This window comes from Ipomoea nil, unplaced genomic scaffold (genome assembly GCF_001879475.1).
Source record: "Ipomoea nil cultivar Tokyo-kokei standard unplaced genomic scaffold, Asagao_1.1 scaffold0319, whole genome shotgun sequence".
NCBI lineage: Eukaryota > Viridiplantae > Streptophyta > Magnoliopsida > Solanales > Convolvulaceae > Ipomoea > Ipomoea nil.
The window spans coordinates 1,194,952-1,214,983 of NW_017616747.1; the positions used below are offsets into that span (position 1 = coordinate 1,194,952).

General features: G+C 42.5%; 1 long non-coding RNA gene across 2 annotated transcripts; it reads left to right on the forward strand.

Annotated features, from left to right (window-relative positions):
• Window positions 1-331: 331 nt before the first annotated feature.
• Window positions 332-19,509, forward strand: LOC109171534. 2 transcript variants are annotated; one of them, XR_002052611.1, is made up of 3 exons: window positions 332-347; window positions 8,675-8,677; window positions 19,415-19,509. It is a non-coding gene; the product is annotated as an uncharacterized LOC109171534 (long non-coding RNA). The 2 variants fall into 2 exon arrangements; XR_002052612.1 differs by lacking the exon at window positions 8,675-8,677 and adding an exon at window positions 8,290-8,292 and having other exon boundaries at window positions 334-347.
• Window positions 19,510-20,032: the final 523 nt, after the last annotated feature.

Consider the following 20,032-nt stretch of genomic DNA (forward strand, 5'->3'; position numbering starts at 1 on the left):
ACATCTCGAGTTGTGTTGTTTACTGTTGGTATCCTTGTCTTGTTGTTGTTGTGGGATGTTAATTTCCCTTTTTCCTTTGAGAGTGTGAAAGAGTCTTTGAAGTTGACTTCTCTCTATGATTTTGAACTGATATATACTGTATTCCATTTCAAAAAAGGTTTTTGCCTTACACTATCTATATATGCTATTTAACGCGTAATGATGGGTTACCAGCAATGTTCGCTGACCGGGTGTCATCCCCTTTCTTTATGTTGCTTTACAGGTCTTGAGTAGCTTTTGGAGAGCGCGCTAGGTGCTTGTTAGATAGTGTAGCTCCCTATGACTATTTTAGTTAGAAGTTTTGGCCTGTGAGCCACAAATTTTTATGAGTATGACTTATACGTTTGTTTAGACTTAGCCTGTGCACCTATAGATGTGTAGGTGTGGCATATCATCTCCCGGATTTGTGTAGTTAGCTTCCTCTTTGCTTAATCTTAATGCTTAGACTTTACCTCTTTCATAAGCTTTAATTGGTTTTAAAAGTTATTGAAATTCGGGGGTGTTACACCACGACCGGGAGACCGGTCGACAGGACATGGAATTCAAAGCACTTGGTTATGTTTCGTCATTAGCGTTAGATCAAGTAGCTTTGTAAACGGCGCCCAGGAGTATTGTTAGTGCTTAATGTACGTGGACGCCATTATTGTAATTACCTCCGGGGGTAGACGGTATGACATGCGCCCGGAGGATCTGTGTAATCTCCGTTCCTGTGTAATGTTTGTTCCATGTAGTCTTCATCTTCATGCGGGCCGACTGCCGGGAGCAAGAACGACCACAATGTCGAGTAAACTTGAAATCAGTTCACGGCCGATAAGGCAGAGGCCCGACCGAGCGACCGAAACGTCAAGTAAACTTCGAAACGACCACAATGTCGAGTAAACTTGAAATCGGTTCTCAACCGATAAGGGCAGAGGCCCGACCGAGCGATCGAAACGTCAAGTAAACTTTAAAACAAGCACAATGTCGAGTAAACTTGAAATCGGTTCACGACCGATAAGGGCAGAGGCCCGACCGAGCGACCGAAACGTCAAGTAAACTTCAAAATGACCATAATGTCGAGTTAACTCGAAATCGGTTCACGACCGATCAAGCATGGGCCTACGAGAACGATCGATCGATACGGCTACCACCGTCAGCGCTCTAAGTCGGAGCTGAGAGCACTTTTCGGCTTTAAGCCCTACAAGGTAAGCACTTTTGGACCGGTTGGGTAGGCACTTTCACCTGCAGGGTAAAGTTTAGCCGCGTTTAGAACCTGACTGCTAGATTTCTCGTTAACCCCGACCATATCTACTACCTCAAGGTGACGATTTTCGCACTTAAGGGAGTGGGGGGGATAACTCGGTGAAAGTCATCTTACGCCGAGTACCCTAAGTTGAGGGAAACCCCAGAACGTTTTAGTACCATAAGTTTGCACTCTTCCCCGAGCACCCTAAGTTGAGGGAAACCCCAAAGCGCTTTGGGCCTAGCACTTAAACGTTTCGCGAATCGAAGCAAACTCGAATTAGCGTTTCGGTCAAGGTAGGGAGTTGAGGGAAACCCCAAGCGTTTTGTTCCGAGCACCTAAAACGTTTTGCGAATATCGAATCAGCCGAAAGTAAATACTGCGAAGAGTTTTCATAAAAGTAAAACAAAAATACGCAAGTCTTATCGTTTGGGCCCAAGCCAAAAAAGGACATTCGAGAGGAAAGCTTAATGTCCGGTGTAACACCCCCCAAACAAGCTAGATAAAAAGCCTTAACACATGCAGATCAAACAACAAAACTAGCACAGCGGAAGATAAAACGAGAACTGGATAAAAGAAATCCAAATGGGGTGTTATGCCACGTCAACCAAACAAGGTAAACGCTACGGCGATCAATCTGCAAGTGTATACATCTATCCCAAAGACATCAGTCTAAAACTACATTGGCGCACAGGCCACAAAACAAGGATAAAGGTACTAAGCTACCAGGCACTAGACATCGCGCTCGTCTAAACATCACCTGAAAGATACAAAGATAAACATTGGGACGACGCCCGGTCAGCGATAATGCTGGTAACCCACCAATACATGTGAAATATCATACATAGATAGATATAAGTTGTAAAGCCATTTTCGAAACGGAATACATAAGTATATAAGTCAAAGGCCAAGATCAACAGTCAACACAGGACTCATCACTCTCAAAGATAACACGGGAACACATCCCAAACCACAAAGGTTAACCACAACACAAAGGATAAAGACAAGACCGATGGCAACACATGCTCTTGTGACTACACACGTCACAAGAAAAGAACACACAACAACGGCTACACAAGCCCTCGTGACATCACCCATCACGAGTTGATATGCCTTCCTTATGCCATGTTCCAACCTTATGGCTACCCCCAACCTTGTACCTTCATGCCAACCATTACCTCCAGGACCCCTGTACAGCCAAGTCCAACCTTATTCCCCCGGGACCGTCGTCCCCCACTAACGACCACCAACGAGATCACCAATTCATAGTACACAAGGTACCGTACACGGCAACACATGCCCGGATAACACATGTTATCCCCCAAAAACGTGAACCTTACACAAAGGCCACAACTCCATAATCACGTCACAGCCACCACGAGGACCGCTGCAATACCTTGGTGACTAGTGTCCCATACCACTAACCGTGCAATCTAGGTAAAGCCACACACGCACAACAGCAGGAATCAATCAACGGATCACAACGAAGCTATGAAACCATACTCAATCAAGGAATGGGTCACAACCCAACAACAACAACGATGAATAATACAAGTTATCATCAACCAAACGGAAGGTACAAACAACACACACGCTAGCATTTAGATACCAAACTAGCATGCTTATCAACGGGGAAACTCAAGATAGTTCTGAGGAACATTCAAGACACCAAAGCCCTACATGGATTCCTACCATATAGTTCTAGACATACGAAACATCAAGAAGACACTCAAATAGTTCCACAAAAGAACATCGGGAAGTCAAAAGACCAAATACCGAGTCAAACGAATCACGGGGAACAAATCCCGAACAAACACCACCATGTACCCGCGGGTGGACCCACGGGTAGTGCACCACCCGTGGTTCCGCCCGCGGGAACATATTCCCACAGGGCTATGTACCCACGGGTAGGCCGGCGGGTGGTGCCCCGCCCGCCGTTCCGCCCGCGGGAACATTCCTGTTCCACAACAAATCCCTTCGGGGATTTTCTTCTCCAAACACAAATTCAAGTCCAAAACATGCCAAATCTCACCCAACACAACAAAATGACTTGAACCATGGAAAATGCCAAGCAATGGCACAAAGGAACCCTAAACACAAGCTTTAGATATGCAATATCACAAGACAAATGCATAAACCCTCACATTTCATAGCAAAACACATGTAGAATCCAAGAAATCACAGTATAGGTAAGCAAAATAGGTTTTGTAGAGCATGGGTTACCTCTTGTAGACCAAAAGACTTCACTTTACACCACAACAAGCTCCCCACCAGGCTTACTTTCCAAACCCACTTCAAGATTAAACCAAAAGATCATAAAGATCCTACCTTTAAGAAAAAGACAACTAAGATGAAACCAAAAACACAAGATAAACTTAGATCTTACCCTCCTAGATGCCCAAATAGGTGAAAGGTTGAATCTTGGTAGCAAATCTTGGAATCTTGACAAGGGTCTCAACTTGGCTTGGAGAATAAGCTACACTTCTTTTCTAGAGAGTAGGTAGAGCTGATTTCTAGGAATTGTAAGGAATGAAATGAAGAAGTCTTCTAGGTTAGGTTACAATACTAACTCTTGGTGAAAAGTCAAGAATACCCTTACTAACCTTTAGAAAGTGTAAGGAACAAGGGAACTCCCCTCAAAGCTCAAGGTACAACACAACTTTAAGGTTGACTAGTCAAATACTAGTCCTTGAGTATTAAAAATCAGGATTTTAGGAATTAATTCCTCAAATAAAATAGGATTAATTACTCAATTAATCCATGGATTGAATGTGGATTTTTGGGGTGTCACACCCGGTACAAGAGGACCAGGCTCCCCAAAAACAAAGTTCAAAACGAAACTAAGGATCGGAGGGCTGAACGTCCTTCGTCGACTGGACCGGGTCGGAAGCGACATCCGTGGGCTCGGCAAAGGGGTTAGGCCCGGGATCCACGATTTCCCCCGGAAGGTTTTCCAGTATGAGCCGCATGTCGTCGCCCTCGAAGACCTCGGTCACGGACGCCTGGACTTCTTGCTGCATGGCCCGACGACCAGAAACGTACGCCCTGTCACCGAAGAACCAAGCGAGGTCTTCCCCGGTCTTGTGCGTCAGGAAGGCGCGGAAGAATTGTTCGGCCTTCGCTCGGTGTTCGCAAATAAAGGCGGCGAAGCTGTCCTGGTCGTCGAGCGGCCTTGGCTTCCCTGACTGCTTTTTGCGCTAGCTCTAGCGCTGTGGTCCGAGCCTCGTCCGCAGCGGTCTTCCCGTCTTGAGCCACCTTCAAGCAGCGTTTGAGCTCCTTGTTCTCCTTATTCAGGAGAACAGCTTCGTCCCCGGCCTTCGACCGGTAGAACAAGACCATTAAGACTCGGGTGAGCTGCAAATAAGCCACGAAGTTAGTTAAGAAAAATGAAATAGTGGTCGGTTTGAAACGTTAGACTTTTACCTTGACCAGGTCACGAGCTCCCTCCTCCGATATTTGCTCAGGGGACCAGTCGAACATTTCGTCGTCCGAGGGAAACAGTGCGTTGATCCCCTCGAGGAAGGTCGGTCGAGCTTCCTCCCCCCAAAGAGCCGCAAGACTCTGTCGACGCGCCAGTTTTAGCGGGACGACCTCCGGGTCGGCCGCCTTTTCTTTGCCCCTCTTGCTCGATGCTCGAACCAGCGTGAGCTCTTGTCCCGACCTACCGGCTGGGGCAGTCGGGTTATCAACGGTCGTGGTCATCAAAGGCACAGCGATCGGGATGACAGGACCGTTCGGGACCGCCTCTGAGACACTGGGCGCAACATCTTTCTTGCCCCCCAAGGCGACCTTGGGCCGGGGGGCTCGGGCAAGTGGGACGGCGGTCGGGAATTCGCGGCTAGACTTCATTCCTACACAAGAGCGTAAACAGTTAAGCCGAAAGGTAACAACGGGGTGATGGATCGGTCTCGACGGAGGCGGTAGGCGTTAAACCTGTGGTACCCATCCCGAGCGCGGGTGCAGGAGGCGCTGCGGCGATCGTAACCTCGGTCGGTATCGGTGTGTACTTCTATTCTAAGTCGTACCGTGACGGAGGCAGTCGAGCAGCGCTGTACTCCTTGAGTGATCGGAAGAGCTTGTACTCGTGATTCTCAGACGAGATCCTTGCTACGGCCACCTACAGAGCTTGCGTTGGCTCGGGAACGACGTATTTCGTGAAATGCGTCGACCAAGTCCTCTCGACTGGGAGGTCCCACGGATACTCGATCGAGAAATAGCGATTCTTCCATCCTTTGTTGTTGGCCGGGAGATGAAGGATAGAGCGCATGCCCTCCCTGGACTGAGCCTTTAGAAACCCCCCTCCATGGTTGGGCGGCAATTGCTGCACCTGATAGATGAAGTTGAATAGCTCCATGGTGCAGTCGGCTGCGTGCCGGGCACATATCTGGGGGAAACAAGGGAGTATGCGGTGGGCGTTCGGGCATGTTAGTGTTTTAATTGCTCAAAAAACGCCAACATATAATTGGCAATATTATTATGGCAATCTAAGATAGGGTTAGCTTGGTGTCGGTTTGTGTTACAGAAGACTGATTGATCAGATACAGCACCAGACGTACTGACACTGAAGATCTGTTTTAGGAAGATGTTTCCTTTTACTAAACGCGGTTTAAGAAGTCATCTTTGGAAAGAATATCAGCGGATCTGTCTTGGAAAGGTATGGACCGAATCTTTAAGATTACATTCTTCTCATATAGTCCTACCATCTACAATCAGAGTTACCTATGGAATGTGTTCTTGCTATGGAAGTATAAGTACCCTTATTCGGTCATGAATTAGGGTTACGCTTTTGAGAAGAAAGAAACACTTCGTCATATACTAAGAGACCACATCTTTGATTATCATGTCTCTTCTCAAGACAATTTGTTCTTGTTGATTATGATGAAGAACTTGAGAAGAGATATCGTTGCTTAAACGAAAAGGACGCTAAGATCACACAGTTGTGGGAACAACTTTGGGCTGCGTCACTGAAGTGGACTGCATCAGAGTTAGCTCTCCAAGTGAAGGGATTTCATTGGACTTCTGTATGCACGGCTCTCCAACTTCAACAATCCACTTCTGTGTAGACTGGGTACGTACCTTGTGTGGGGAACTTGGGTGAGATTATTGGTTCTCTACCTTTGTACATTGGATTATGAGTTAGTGGATTGGACGCTTCTGTGATCGTCCCCTAGATGTAGATACACACTGTATCGAACTGGGTAAACATCTTGTGTGTTGTTTCTTTTGCTGTCTGCCTTAGTTCTCTTTCTGCAATCAAATCAGCTATCTATCTAACTAACTGATATCAACGTTGATTCTGCCAATCTAATCCATCAGTCATTTAATCCCATTAATATCCTTAAATTGAGGAAATGCAAAATTGCATGTGGTATCAGAGCTTTTAAGTCTACATAGTGACTTGATCCGTACAGGAAGATTTTGTTTTTTCATTGCTCTCTTTTTATTGAAAGTGTCTCTGGTTGTCGGTTGGCAGTTTGCCTGCTTATGTGTTTCTGGCTTGTTGTTTTTATTCAGGATGGATGCAAGCATGAAACCACCAGAATTGGAGGATCACAACTATTCATTCAGGAAGGCTCGTATGGAGATCTATCTCCAAGCACAGGGTACCAGGGTTTATCGTACTGTTCTCTCCGGGTGGAGCCACCCAACTATTCAGAATCCTGATGGAACCACTTCGGCAAAGCCCATTGAAACTTGGACAGAAAATGAGATGACTGCCTCTGATCTGAACAATAAAGCACTGAACTCTATCGTAGGATGTCAGCATGAATATGTTTTTACCTTAGTTACTGGGGTAAAAGAAGCAAAACGAGTATGGGAAATTCTTGAAACCAGATTTGAGGGTACAAGTGATGTGAAGCAATCAAAGCTTCAAATGGTTCTGTCAGAGTTTGAAGCTCTTAGAATGGGCGAAGAGGAAACAATCTTAGTCTTTCACAGTCGTGTTCAGAATCTGATAAACAGAGCCTCAATACTTGGCGAACCGTTCACTGATGAAAGAGTAGTCAAAAAGATCCTTCGATCTTTGCCAAAACGCTTCCGAATGAAAGTAACCGCAATTCAGGAACACACCGGCTGGGAAAAGAAGAGTGTGGGAGAGTTTATGGGAAGCTTACACACGTATGAACTTGAAGTGCTGGCTGATGATGATCTTGCTATCAACAGAAAAGGCAAGTCATTGGCTTTTGTTGCTGAAGTTGTTCGAGAATCGGACACAGATGACATAGATGATGAAGCCTTGGCCTTGCTAACCAAGAATTTTAAGAAGATCTTGAAATGTTTTAACAGAATGAGTCAAGGACAACCCAACAAGACACAATACAAAGGTAGTAACTCCTCATATCAGAAAACAGAAACACCCTCTTTCACACAGAACAATCAGTCCCAAACTGGCCGAACAAGACAACCCAGAAATAGTTCGACTGACACAAGTAGATCTCTCAACCGGTCAGTGCAGTGTCGAGAGTGTGAAGGATTTGGTCACATACAGGCGGAGTGTGCAACTTATCTCAAGAGGAAGAAGGCTATGTATGTGGATACACTAAGTGCTGATGAGGAGGAAGTATCTAATGATCAGTCAGATGACAACGTGGGAAACTTTGTGGCCTTCTTCTCAGCTACAGAGAATCAGTCAGAAGAAAATGAATCTGATGAAGAGTCTTATATTTCGACAGATGATTTTGAAGAGAGGCATACCCAACTTGAAATGGAATTTGCTAAACTTGTTGCAAGCTGGGAGCAACTGGTGAAAGTTAATAAAAATCTGAATGAAGAACTGAAGCAGCGAGATGATCTTCTGAAGAAACTAAACACAGAACTTGTCACAAAAGAAGATCTTATAACTCAGACAAGATCTCGAGAGGGAAAATTGATAAAAGAGTTGGAGGATCTGAAGAAGAACATAAAAATGATGGACACCACATCAACTCTAGACAAAATTTTGGATTCTGGTTGAAATCCAAATGATAAAAAGGGTTTTGGTTATGAACGATGAGAGCCTTCGAAGACTATTCCTGTGTTTATCAAAGAGGGTATGACAATTAGTACACCAGCTCGCAAGTATGACCTTGGTCAGTCATCCCGGTCAGTCCAGATAAAGGAAAAAGGAAAGATTCATGCTCGAACTGCAGAAACTGATTTTGGCAAAGTGGTGTTCTAATCTCAGTACTCAAAGTTCAAAGCTAAATTTACCAGAATCAGACAATATACACCCATCTGTCACTACTGTCAAACAAAAGGTCACACTCGACCTGAGTGTTATTTTTTTTACAGAGACCAAAGGAAGGAGAAATATCAGAACAAGACTATTACACCGTTCACAAGACAAGTTTGGGTCAGGAAGTCAGAAGTAATATGCTATCCCACTATAGTTCTGACCGCCTCTACAACTGAATCAAGATGGTATTTCGACAGTGGGTGTTCCAGACATATGACAGGAAATGTCAAGTGTCTTATGGCTGTTCAACCTAGCAGTGGATCTGTTACATATGAAGACGGACAAAAAGGGAAAATAGTTGGAAAAGGTACTCTAAATGTACCAGGCTTACCTCACCTAGAAGAAGTTTTACTAGTCAGTGGTCTGAAAGCAAATCTTATTAGCATCAGTCAGTTGTGTGATCAAAACTGGAATGTGTGCTTCAATCGGAACTGTTGCAGAGTCAGTGATAAAGCAAATCAACTGGTAATGGAAGGAACACGATCCTCTGACAACTGTTATGTGCTGACTAATGAAAATGCATGTCGCCTATCTAGATCAGATGAATCAAAACTATGGCATAGACGACTGGGTCACATAAACTACAGAGATATGGATAAAATGATCAAATTAGATGCTGTGCGAGGAATACCTAAGATCAGAATAGAACAAGAAGGAGTTTGTGGTGCATGTGCCATTGGGAAACAAATAAGGACCCCTCACAAAGCAGTAAAAGTAATTACTACTGAAAGATGCCTAGAACTGGTTCATACTGTAAATAGAGTCTACCTTAGACCAGGTACGTCCAAAACATCATATGAGATCTGGAAGGGGAAGAAGCCAAACTTGAAGTATTTTCATGTGTTTGGAACAAAGTGTTATGTGCTGATCGACAGGGAACAAAGAGGGAAGTTTGAACCTAAGAGTGATGAGAGCGTCTTTCTGGGGTACTCTCCAAACAGTCAAGCCTATCGAGTTTACAACAAAAGAACTCAATCTGTAATGGAATCAGTAAATGTTGTTATAGATGATTATCCTAACGAATCTGTAGAAGCATCAGTGACTGATCTAGAGACAGAACCTCCTCTTAGTGAGTCAAACACATCTGAGGACACCAAATCCAAAACACAAGACTCATCAGATGAAGATCAAGAAAGTTCTGAACAAGAGATTCCTCTTGCTGATAATGTAGGTAAGAACAAGCCCATCAGAACTCAGAAAAATCATCCTTCAGACAACATTATTGGCGATCCAACAGATGGGATGAATACCAGAAGCCGGATGAGAAACAATCTGATAGGAATATCCTGATCAGCCTGCTATACCTCAAAAATAGAACCAAAAAGTGTAAAAGAAGCGTTACAGGATGATCTGTGGATCAAGGCTATGCAAGAGGAGCTGCACCAATTTGACCGGAATCATGTCTGGGATCTGGTACCAAGACCTGATCGTGTCAACATAATCGGAACAAAGTGGATCTTCAAAAATAAAATTGATGAAGCTGGAAATATTGTAAGGAACAAAGCTCGGCTAGTTGCTCAAGGATACACTCAGATAGAGGGAATTGACTATGATGAAACGTTTGCTCCTGTGGCAAGGTTAGAGTCAATCAGGATTTTGTTGGCAGTTGCATGTATTCTGGGATTCACACTGTTTCAGATGGATGTTAAGACAGCGTTTTTGAATGGGTACCTGCATGAAGATATTTATGTGCCTCAACCGAAAGGATTTGAAGATCCAGATCATCCATCTCATGTCTACAAGCTCAGAAAAGCCCTCTATGGTCTCAAACAAGCTCCAAGGGCATGGTACGAACGACTGACACAGTATCTGTTACACCATGGGTACAAGCAAGGAAGTGTTGATAAAACCTTGTTCGTAAAAACCACTGGAAGTCATGTTACCATTGCTCAGATCTATGTGGATGATATTGTCTTTGGTTCTACTTTACAAAAGTACACTGATGATTTAGTAAAAGTCATGAAAGAAGAATTTGAAATGTCCATGGTTGGCCAACTGACATACTTTCTAGGGCTGCAAGTGAAATAGAGTCCTGAAGGGTACTTTATCTCACAAGAAAAGTATGCTAAGAATTTGGTCAAGAAGTTTGATCTGGAATCGTGTAAACCATCTAGGACACCTATTTCTACCTCCACAAAAGTATCCAAAGATGACACTGGTGCATCAGTTGATAACATAGTATATCGAAGTCTGATAGGAAGTCTGTTTTACTTAACCGCTAGTCGACCCGATATAATGTTCAGTGTTGGAATCTGTGCAAGATATCAATCTGATCCAAAAGAGTCGCACCCGATAGCTGCTAAAAGGATTCTGAAATATATCAAAGGAACAATTCAATATGGTCTATGGTACTCCAAGGACAGTGAGCTTAGTCTGGTTGCATATTGTGATGCTGATTGGGCAGGAAATATTGATGACAGAAAAAGTACTTAGGGTGGATGCTTCTTCATTGGAAAAAACTTGGTATCATGGCTGAGCAAGAAACAGAATTCGATTTCTTTAAGTACTGCAGAGGCAGAATATATAGCCGCTGGAGGTTGTTGTACTCAGTTGGTGTGGATGAAACAGATGCTTCTAGACTATGGTCTTACTCAAAGAATTATGACTCTCTATTGTGATAATTTCAGTGCCATCAATATCTCAAAGAATCCAGTGCAACATTCCAGAACGAAGCATATTGATATAAGGCATCACTACATCAGAGATTTGGTAGAATCCAAGGAAATAGAGTTGGAATACATTCAAACAGATAAGCAATTGGATGACATTCTGACTAAGCCCCTGGATGCAAATCGGTTTGAGATTCTCAGATCTGCTCTGGGAATCTACAGGATTGATTAATAAGGCAGTAAGATATACAGAAGGAGAGTATATGGTGTCACATTTACGGGTCAAAATTCAGCCTTTGACTTCCTTTTAAATCTCCCTTCTGTTTTTGTTAAGATAATATCTTAACCCCTCTTACCTAAAATTAATTCGCCTTTTCGAAATTCAAATCTTAACTCTTCCGTTTCATTCCAAAAAAGGAGGTATACCGTTGCGTCAATCACATCAGCTCTGCATGCATTCTGACAAGTCGCATTAAATAGGGTTATTCACCCATGGGATTATATATGAGTTTTGGGTCAAGTGTGAAGGAAGAAGAGTTTAAAATATCCTTGCTCTCTGATTTCTCTCCTCTACCTAGGGTTTACCTTCTCGCATACCCATATCGCACATCAATGGCAGACGCTGTAAGAAATATCATTATCAAGCTTGGGAGAAAGATCCATTCACCAGAAACAGCCACTAAGCATGTCAAAAACACTGCTCCAGTTAGCTATGATGAAGAAATTGAAGCTTGACTATGATCTACGCGATGAAATCATGGTCACTGTGCTTTCGGATTATCCGGAGTTCTATGCAGATTGGTCCGAGGATGACACCAATGAGCTTTTGATGCTGGCCTCAGAGGTGAGTGATGAGGTTAGCCCTGCATCTATCCCAGAGCCTACAGATGGTAATCGTGCTGGGGCATTCCTTCAGTATTTTGCTCAACGGGCTCTTGAATCCGAAGAAGTCTCACGTAGTCGAGCAGCAGTTCAACCCCTCTACCTACAAGCTACCCAGGACGAAGCCAAACGCCGGATTGAGTTTCTTCGTAACAGGTCCAATACCTCTGAATCTCCTATTGAAATCTCTCCTGACAAGCTTGATGATTTAAATTCTGATGTTATTAAGTCTGTTATGCCTATTGTTCAATTTGATAATACGAAGGTGTTAATTTCTGAGAAAACTTCTGTATCTGTTGATCCTCCGCGTATCCTCTCTGAAAAATCTGAACCTACAAAAGATGTTGTTGATGTTGTGTCTGATGAGAAAAATAAAACCTTTGAGTTGGGCAACAATCTAAGTTTGGTTGTGTATTCTGCTGATACTGTGAAATCTGCTCTGCCTTCAGCTGAAATTGCTGTGTCCCCGATTGAGATCTGTCCATCTGATAATCCCTCAAGTCTGCCCACTGAGATTGAGGCTGCCAGTAATTCAAGCCCTCATGCATCTGATCAAATAGATGGGGTGCCTATCTTTACATCTTCATCTTTGGCCGAGAGCCTGGAACACGTCCGGCATTTTGCAGGTTTACCCTCTGCCTCGATTCCAGAACCGTATCGAGTTATTCATCCTTCTGAGTCCTCCAGTGAAGAGAGAAGATCCTTGCTGAAGTGTATGGCTCACAAGCCCTGGTTTCTAGACCTCCTACTGTTGAAGCTACAGCGCATCCAGATTCAACCACTTTCAAGATTCGAGAGATTACAAATCTTTTGGGAACCTCATCTGCCCCAGTATCAGACACAAGTCACTCAGTATCACCAAGTCCTTCTGGGCCTTCCCCATCCAAGGAAACTAGAAAATCCAAACGCAAGAGTGTCCCTGTAAAAGTTGTTGTTGAATCCGGTGATGACAATCTTGATGTGGTTCAACCTGAGAAGAGAAGAAAGTGTGCTAAATCAGTAAGACCTGAAGCTAATCCTCTCGTGCAACAAGTGTTCAAAACCCAGCGATCCTCTGTCAAGAACAAGGCACCTGTTGTGGTTCCTACTACCTCTACCCGGAAGGGAAAGCCAACTACTCGCTCAAGAGGACGAAGTATCACATCTGAGGTTCAACCTGCTTTGGAGAATCCTGACACCAACATCTATAAACCTTAGTTTGTCTCCTCTTCTGCTCAAGGAAAATGGTCCACGATGATCCGGAGAGATCTTATTATTCAGAGGTCTGTCGATGAAAACCAGTTGAACTCTGTTTGCGACATCTTGCCCTTGCTGAGTGAAGTAGGCCTCTTGAAGACTGTCACCTCTATCTGTCCCTACTCGAAGCTACTGACTTATGAGTTCTATTGTAATCTTAATGAGGAGATTGATAATTTGACAGGGACGCGGTGCATGCAAATCTTCATCCGGGGAAAATGGTATGTCTTTGGTCCAGATGTGATAAATGAATATTATGGTCTGAAGGGTGTTGATGAAGAAGAAATCACGGACTGGGATTTAGTGGCAAGGATCGTAACAGGTGGACAAACCTCTGAATGGCCTACGGGTGACATTGATACTCTGTCTAGCTCGAAACTCACCTCCAACTATGTCATTCTGCACCGTATTGCTCTTCACAACTGGCTACCATCTGCTCATTTTCATACGGTTGGCAAGCAATTGGCAGCTCTCCTGTTTCGGTTTGGGACTAAAATGTCGATTGACCTAGGGTCATGGATCTTTTATCATATCCTCACATTGATACATCCGCTAGAACAGAAGGTAAGGTTACCTTTTCCTAACCTTATATTTGAGGTTCTGACAACGCATGGCCTTGTGCCAATGCCTAGTGAGGTTATCAGTCCGACTCTTCTGTATACTGTTGATCATCGCCTTCTGACTGGAAAGCATATTCGAGATGTTATGTCGGTGAATCCTCCTCCCTCATCTGATACTGACAATGTGGATGCTGATTCTCCACATGCGAAGGATGTTCAACTCTTTCTTCGCCTGAAGGCCCGGGTATCTGAACTTGAAACTGTTCATGGAATTATTGCGAAGCAGCTGACTGCGGCACGTACTGAATTGGCTACCGTCCTTCTCCGCTTCAGCTTTTCTGAACCTGCTGCTGCTGATGCTGCTAAGTCCGACAGTGAGGACCCCTCCAATGCTTGACTGCTCTTTGTCTATTGTTTGCCAAAAAGGGGGAGTGTGGAATTCAGGGGGAGTGTTTTTGTAGGAGTTTGTACCTTCTGGCCCTGTCTGGGCGTCTAATTGTGATGGCACCACTCGTATGAAGAATGTTGTTTTGGTTCAGCATAGTTTGTATGCTGTCTTTTTGTTATGATTTGTAATTCAGATCCTTGACTTTTATGCATTTGTTATCTTTGTCCCATCTAGTTTGTCTTTTTATCATAGTCGAGTTGTTTTGCCAAATAATAGCCAAAGGGGGAGTTTGTTAGTGTTTTAAATGCTCAAAAAACCCCCCAACATATAATTGGCAATATTACTATGGAAATCTAAGATAGGGTTAGCTTGGTGTCGGTTTGTGTAACAGAAGACTGATTGATCAGATACAGCACTAGACGTACTGACACTGAATATCTGTTTTAGGAAGATGTTTCCTTTTACTGAACGCGGTTTAAGAAGTCAGCTTTGGAAAGAATATCAGCGGATCTGTCTTGGAAAGGTATGGACCGAATCTTTAAGATTACATTCTTCTCATATAGTCCTACCATCTACAATCAGAGATGCCTATGGAAAGTGTTCTTGCTATGGAAGTATAAGTACCCTTATTCGGTCATGAATTAGGGTTACACTTTTGAGAAGAAAGAAACACTCCGTCATATACTAAGAGACCACATCTTTGATTATCATGCCTCTTCTCAAGACAATTTGTTCTTGTTGATTATGATGAAGAACTTGAGAAGAGATATCATTGCTTAAACGAAAAGGATGCTAATCACACAGTTGTGGGAACAACTTTGGACTGCGTCGCTGAAGTGGACTGCATCAGAGTTAGCTCTCCAAGTGAAGGGATTTCATTGGACTTCTGTATGCACGGCTCTCCAACTTCAACAATCCACTAAATCTGTGTAAACTGGGTACGTACCTTGTGTGGGGCACTTGGGTGAGATTATTGTTTCTCTACCTTTGTACATTGGATTATGAGTTAGTGTATTGGACGCTTTGTGATCGTCCCCCAGATGTAGATACACACTGTATCGAACTGAGTAAACATCTTGTGTGTTGTTTCTTTTGCTGTCTGCCTTAGTTCTCTTTCTGCAATCAAATCAGCTATCTATCTAACTAACTGATATCATCGTTGATTCTGTCAGTCTAATCAATCAGTCATTTAATTCCATTAATATCCTTAAATTGAGGAAATGCAAAATTACAGGGCATATCTCGCCGGGCAGCACCTTGTAGTGATCCAGGAACGATAGGAGAAAGGGCGTGAAGGGAATGCGAAGGGGAGCCTTTAGGGAGTCTAGGTGCAACCCGAGCCAAAGGCCGGTGTTCCGCTCTACGACATTCCCGAGCCCCCGATCGGTGTTAAATTTGGCTCGACCAGCCAAGAGGGTCCCGACCTCGCCCATCTCCCTCCGAGAAAGCAAGCACTCCTGCTGCTCGACTACCTCGCTGTTTAGGAAGATCATCTTGGGACCTTCCGCAGGACAAGCGGCTCCCCCGTCCGTCATGGCCTCGGTAAGGCGCTCTTGCGCCTGAGGGGAAAGGTCAGGGCGTAGAGCTGCGACGAGGGTTCGAGGCGATTTGCCGCGGCCGTGTCGAACAACTTCTTCCCGTTCACGGCCGGAGGTACTCTCGCCGCTCCTGGACCCCGCGCCGCTAGAACTGTTCGATCGGCGATCCTGGTGATCTTCGACCCGTTCGGGCCCAGGGCTGATCCCGAGCCCCGGAGAACCCTCAGGACTAGTGTGGTCAGTCACGACTTCGACTTTGTCATCGTAGCCGGCGATCGAAGGATTGTCGCTATCCGGGCTCGACATGGGTCCTTCAAAGAAGGTAAAAGGGATTTTTTCAGTGAATCACTCGGGCACGACCCTGAGCGGGAATGCCTTCAGGCATACCGGCTAGGAAAAGTAAAATAGAAAGAAGATTAGTGAGGGCTTATGGACTGTCGAAAGCTGGTTAGTGCTCAGGGCGTAGCGACCTATATGTTGATCGATCGGAAGGCTCTGAGCGAGAATGTATGGTAAGCGTGCCTAAGGGTGTGGAAGAGGCTGGCTTTTATAGCCTTGCACTTTGGGTGGGAAAATGTTCCGCTTCTCGAGGCTGCGCGATGTTCCCTAGGGTCGTTGAGCGAATGACGCGTGTCCCCCCGCCGCCAGCGGCCGAAGGAGGATAACACTCGCTTGGCATCTCCAAGGACCGTACGACAGGCAGTCGGCGGGTGATCCCTAGGCTTTCCCGCCGAACGATCGGCACATGATCCCGAGGCCTTCCTCCGGAGCGCTCGTCTGACCTCGAGCTGGGGGGCTCTTGATAGACTATTACCCGCTATACGTACAGTTTGTCGGTCGGGACACATAGGGGACGTGGGGCCCGTTTGATACCGACCGGTCTCACCGAGCCGAACCACTCGAAAGGCCCGACCTCTTTGGTCGGGGCGGAATCCCACGGAATAGCAGCAGAAGGCCTACGCCACGTGGCAATGCTCCTTGGCAAAGGGCCCGCGGGTGCATGGCGGCTACGCGGCCGACATGCCGAGACCCCGGACCTCAGCCCTCAACCCCTATAAATACCCGCATTTATGACACTAGGAGGGACTTTTGACTCTTAGCTTGACCGGGAGCTGTTCGACCCACTGTTGACCAACTCCGAGCTCAATCCCTAGACACATACGGAACCGTTGAGGCATCCGTATATACTTTATCAATTATTATTATTATTATTATTATTATTATTATTATTATTATTATTATTATTATTATTATTATTATTATTTAACCCAAAATTATTTGAGACTAGTCTAATAATATTATATCATGGCTCTCCTATATTTCTAAACTTAGTACACTAACTAATTTCTTAAACTAATATATATTTTGGCCCAAATACGTATTTATATATGTAATTAGATATATGTAATAGTTAATTTAGGTAGATATGTATGTATATATATGTGTTGTTAATTACTAAACCCTTCTGTCCTTATATGTAAATATATATTCCTAATCTCTTCTCTATTATTACGTATATATTTATATTCCTAATTCCATTCAGAATTTATAAAATTCTTTAGCGGCGCCGAATAAGGGAAAAAAAAAAAAAAAACTTAGTCCTCTTTGTCATTGAAACATCATTGTCTATGTGCATTTTTCTTGTAGTGCAACTTGTTATTTGCACCACCTTTATTAAAGTTAGTCAAACATTAGAATCTAGGTGAATACATTACTTTTTGTTAAATTATTTTTTTGATTAATTTAATTAATTTTATGAAATGTGTTTAATTTTAATTACTTGCTTCATGTTATAATATTGTTTAATTATTTTGTGTAGTATCTAACGTTTAATAAATTTTAATACTAAAATTAATTTTACTTTTTTGTTATTCTAATATTCTTTATAACTCAAATTTTGTTGTATACATTACTTTACCTTTTTATATAAAAAAGAATATAATAAATTAATTTTAAATAGTTAAAAACTGTAAAAACTAAAAACGCATTAACATCATAATAAAATATAAAAAGAAATATATACCAATAGTTTTCTCTGCCGCCCAATAAAATGTAAAAATATATATAGAGTCATATGAGTCCAGTTAGCCTTCTCTGCGGCCCAAATTACTAATAGTTTTATCCCACAAATATTAAAATTGACTAAAAAATTTAATCACACAAAAAATTAGATGGACTCGTATTGGAATTATAAATATTATTGTTGACCAACAAATTTAATCAGCAACAAATTATATTGACTCACATCAAAATTGGAACGATTATTCAATACCCAAGTAGAATTTGATTGAATTGTACTGAAATATATCATAATAATTAGTGAACTATTACATTTAGCTAAAAAAAAATAACATAGTAATAAAATTAAATTAAAAATTATTAATGGTACATTTTAATCTTTTAAAATTATTATAGAATCTCGTAAATTACATTTGACCAGGTTGGTGTAAAAAGTCATTTTTTTAGTACTACTAACTCTATTACATTGTAGTATCAGTTCATTTTTTTTCTATTTACACCATATATGTACCTGTTGAAATTTTCACATTTTTACAATTTCAAAATTGTTTACACTCTTCACTAGGGGTGGTGCAAATGGCAACACCATATATGTCAATCGTTATGCTGTGGAACCGTGTCCACCTTGCAAGGTGGACACGGTTCTATGTTCATAATTACTGAACTATATGTTCATAATTATAAAGTTATATATTCATAAATTTTGAACTTCATATTCATAATTATTGAACTCTATATTCACAATTACAGAACTCTATGTTCATAATTATTAATTACTGACCTATATGTTCATAATTATAAAGCTATATATTCATAATTTTTTTAACTTCATATTCACAATTATTGAATCTCTATATTTATAATTACAGAATCGTATGTTCATAATTATGTTCACAACTCTATGTTCATAATTATAAAACTATATGTCTATAATTTTTAAACAATATATTTATAATTATGAATAGTTTTGGAACCACAACATCATTTGCCCCTTATATGTACATAGTGTAACGGAGTAGGAGGCCGGTGATATAATGTAGTAACGGAGTAGGAGGCCGGTTGTTGGGTTGCGCTTCCCTCCTATGTGGAAAATAGCTCATGTTTGGACCAAACCTTTTTTGTATCCACTTTATTTTTGTTGGGCCCTAATTATTATTATATTATATATAATAATAATATTTTAGGGAATATAAGAAGTTGGAGTGATGGAAGAGTTATTTTGCTCTTTAAAGCATGCATGTGAAAGGTTAAAAGAATTTATTTTCTTTATCCCTTCACATTCCCATTTTGGTAGTATAAAATAAGTAAAACATTCTTCTCCAACATTACTATACACACATGATATTTATTCGGCAGTAGTGCAAGACAGTAGAGAGCAGTGAAACAAAGCCCAGTTTCTTTTGCTTCTTTTTGTCTCCTTGGCCGGTCTTGTGAGGACATTCTCCACTACTTTTAACAGCATGACGGCAGCGTGTTCGGCGGGTTTTGTCACACGTTTGATGGATTTGTCGTGAGGTTTGCCGAAGCTCTTGGGTGTTTTCTTCATCAAATATTTGAAGAGGTCAGCTTGTTTGTTCCAGGCATCGTTTTGGGTAATCTCATAATAATTTTATTCTTTTCACCTTGCTCGTGGTGGTTGAATATTTTGAGTACGAGATATTATTCCTATTTAGCTTGTGAAACATTATAGAAGTCTCTAGCCTAGAATTGTTGTATTTGATGATTTTTGGATGTTTGGATCGAGTGGTAGCCAGAAACTTTGCACCCAAGATTTGTTATAGTGGAGTTGTTAGTTGTTGGTGGTGGTCCGTGGTTTTGGGATTTTCCACGTAAATCTTGTGTCCATTCCGTTGTTATTTATTTTGGGCTATTGTGTTATCTCGTATTTATGGACCGTGTCGGGGTCTGTGATTTTCATTGTCACAGCAAGTGGGATTCTTCCCAACAAAGTGGTATCAGAGCCCTGGTTGTTGATTGGGCATATTTGACATGGTATGTACGAGACCGGATATTGCTCATGCAGTAGGTGTTGTTTGCAGATTTCTCTCAAATTCAGGGAGAGAACATTGGGATGCTGTGAAGTGGGTTCTGAGATATCTTCAAGGTACTTCAAGTCTGAGTTTGTTTTTGGTACAGGAAACATATTGTTGCCGGGTACACTGATTCAGATATGGAAGGAAACATTGATACGAGGAAATCAACTTCAGCCTATCGGATTACCTATGCAGGGGAGCAATGGTTTGTTTCTCTATCGCCGAAAAAGCAATATCTTCCACATAGTCGGGAGGGGGAGTTTGTTGGGTTGGGCTTCCCTCCTATGTGG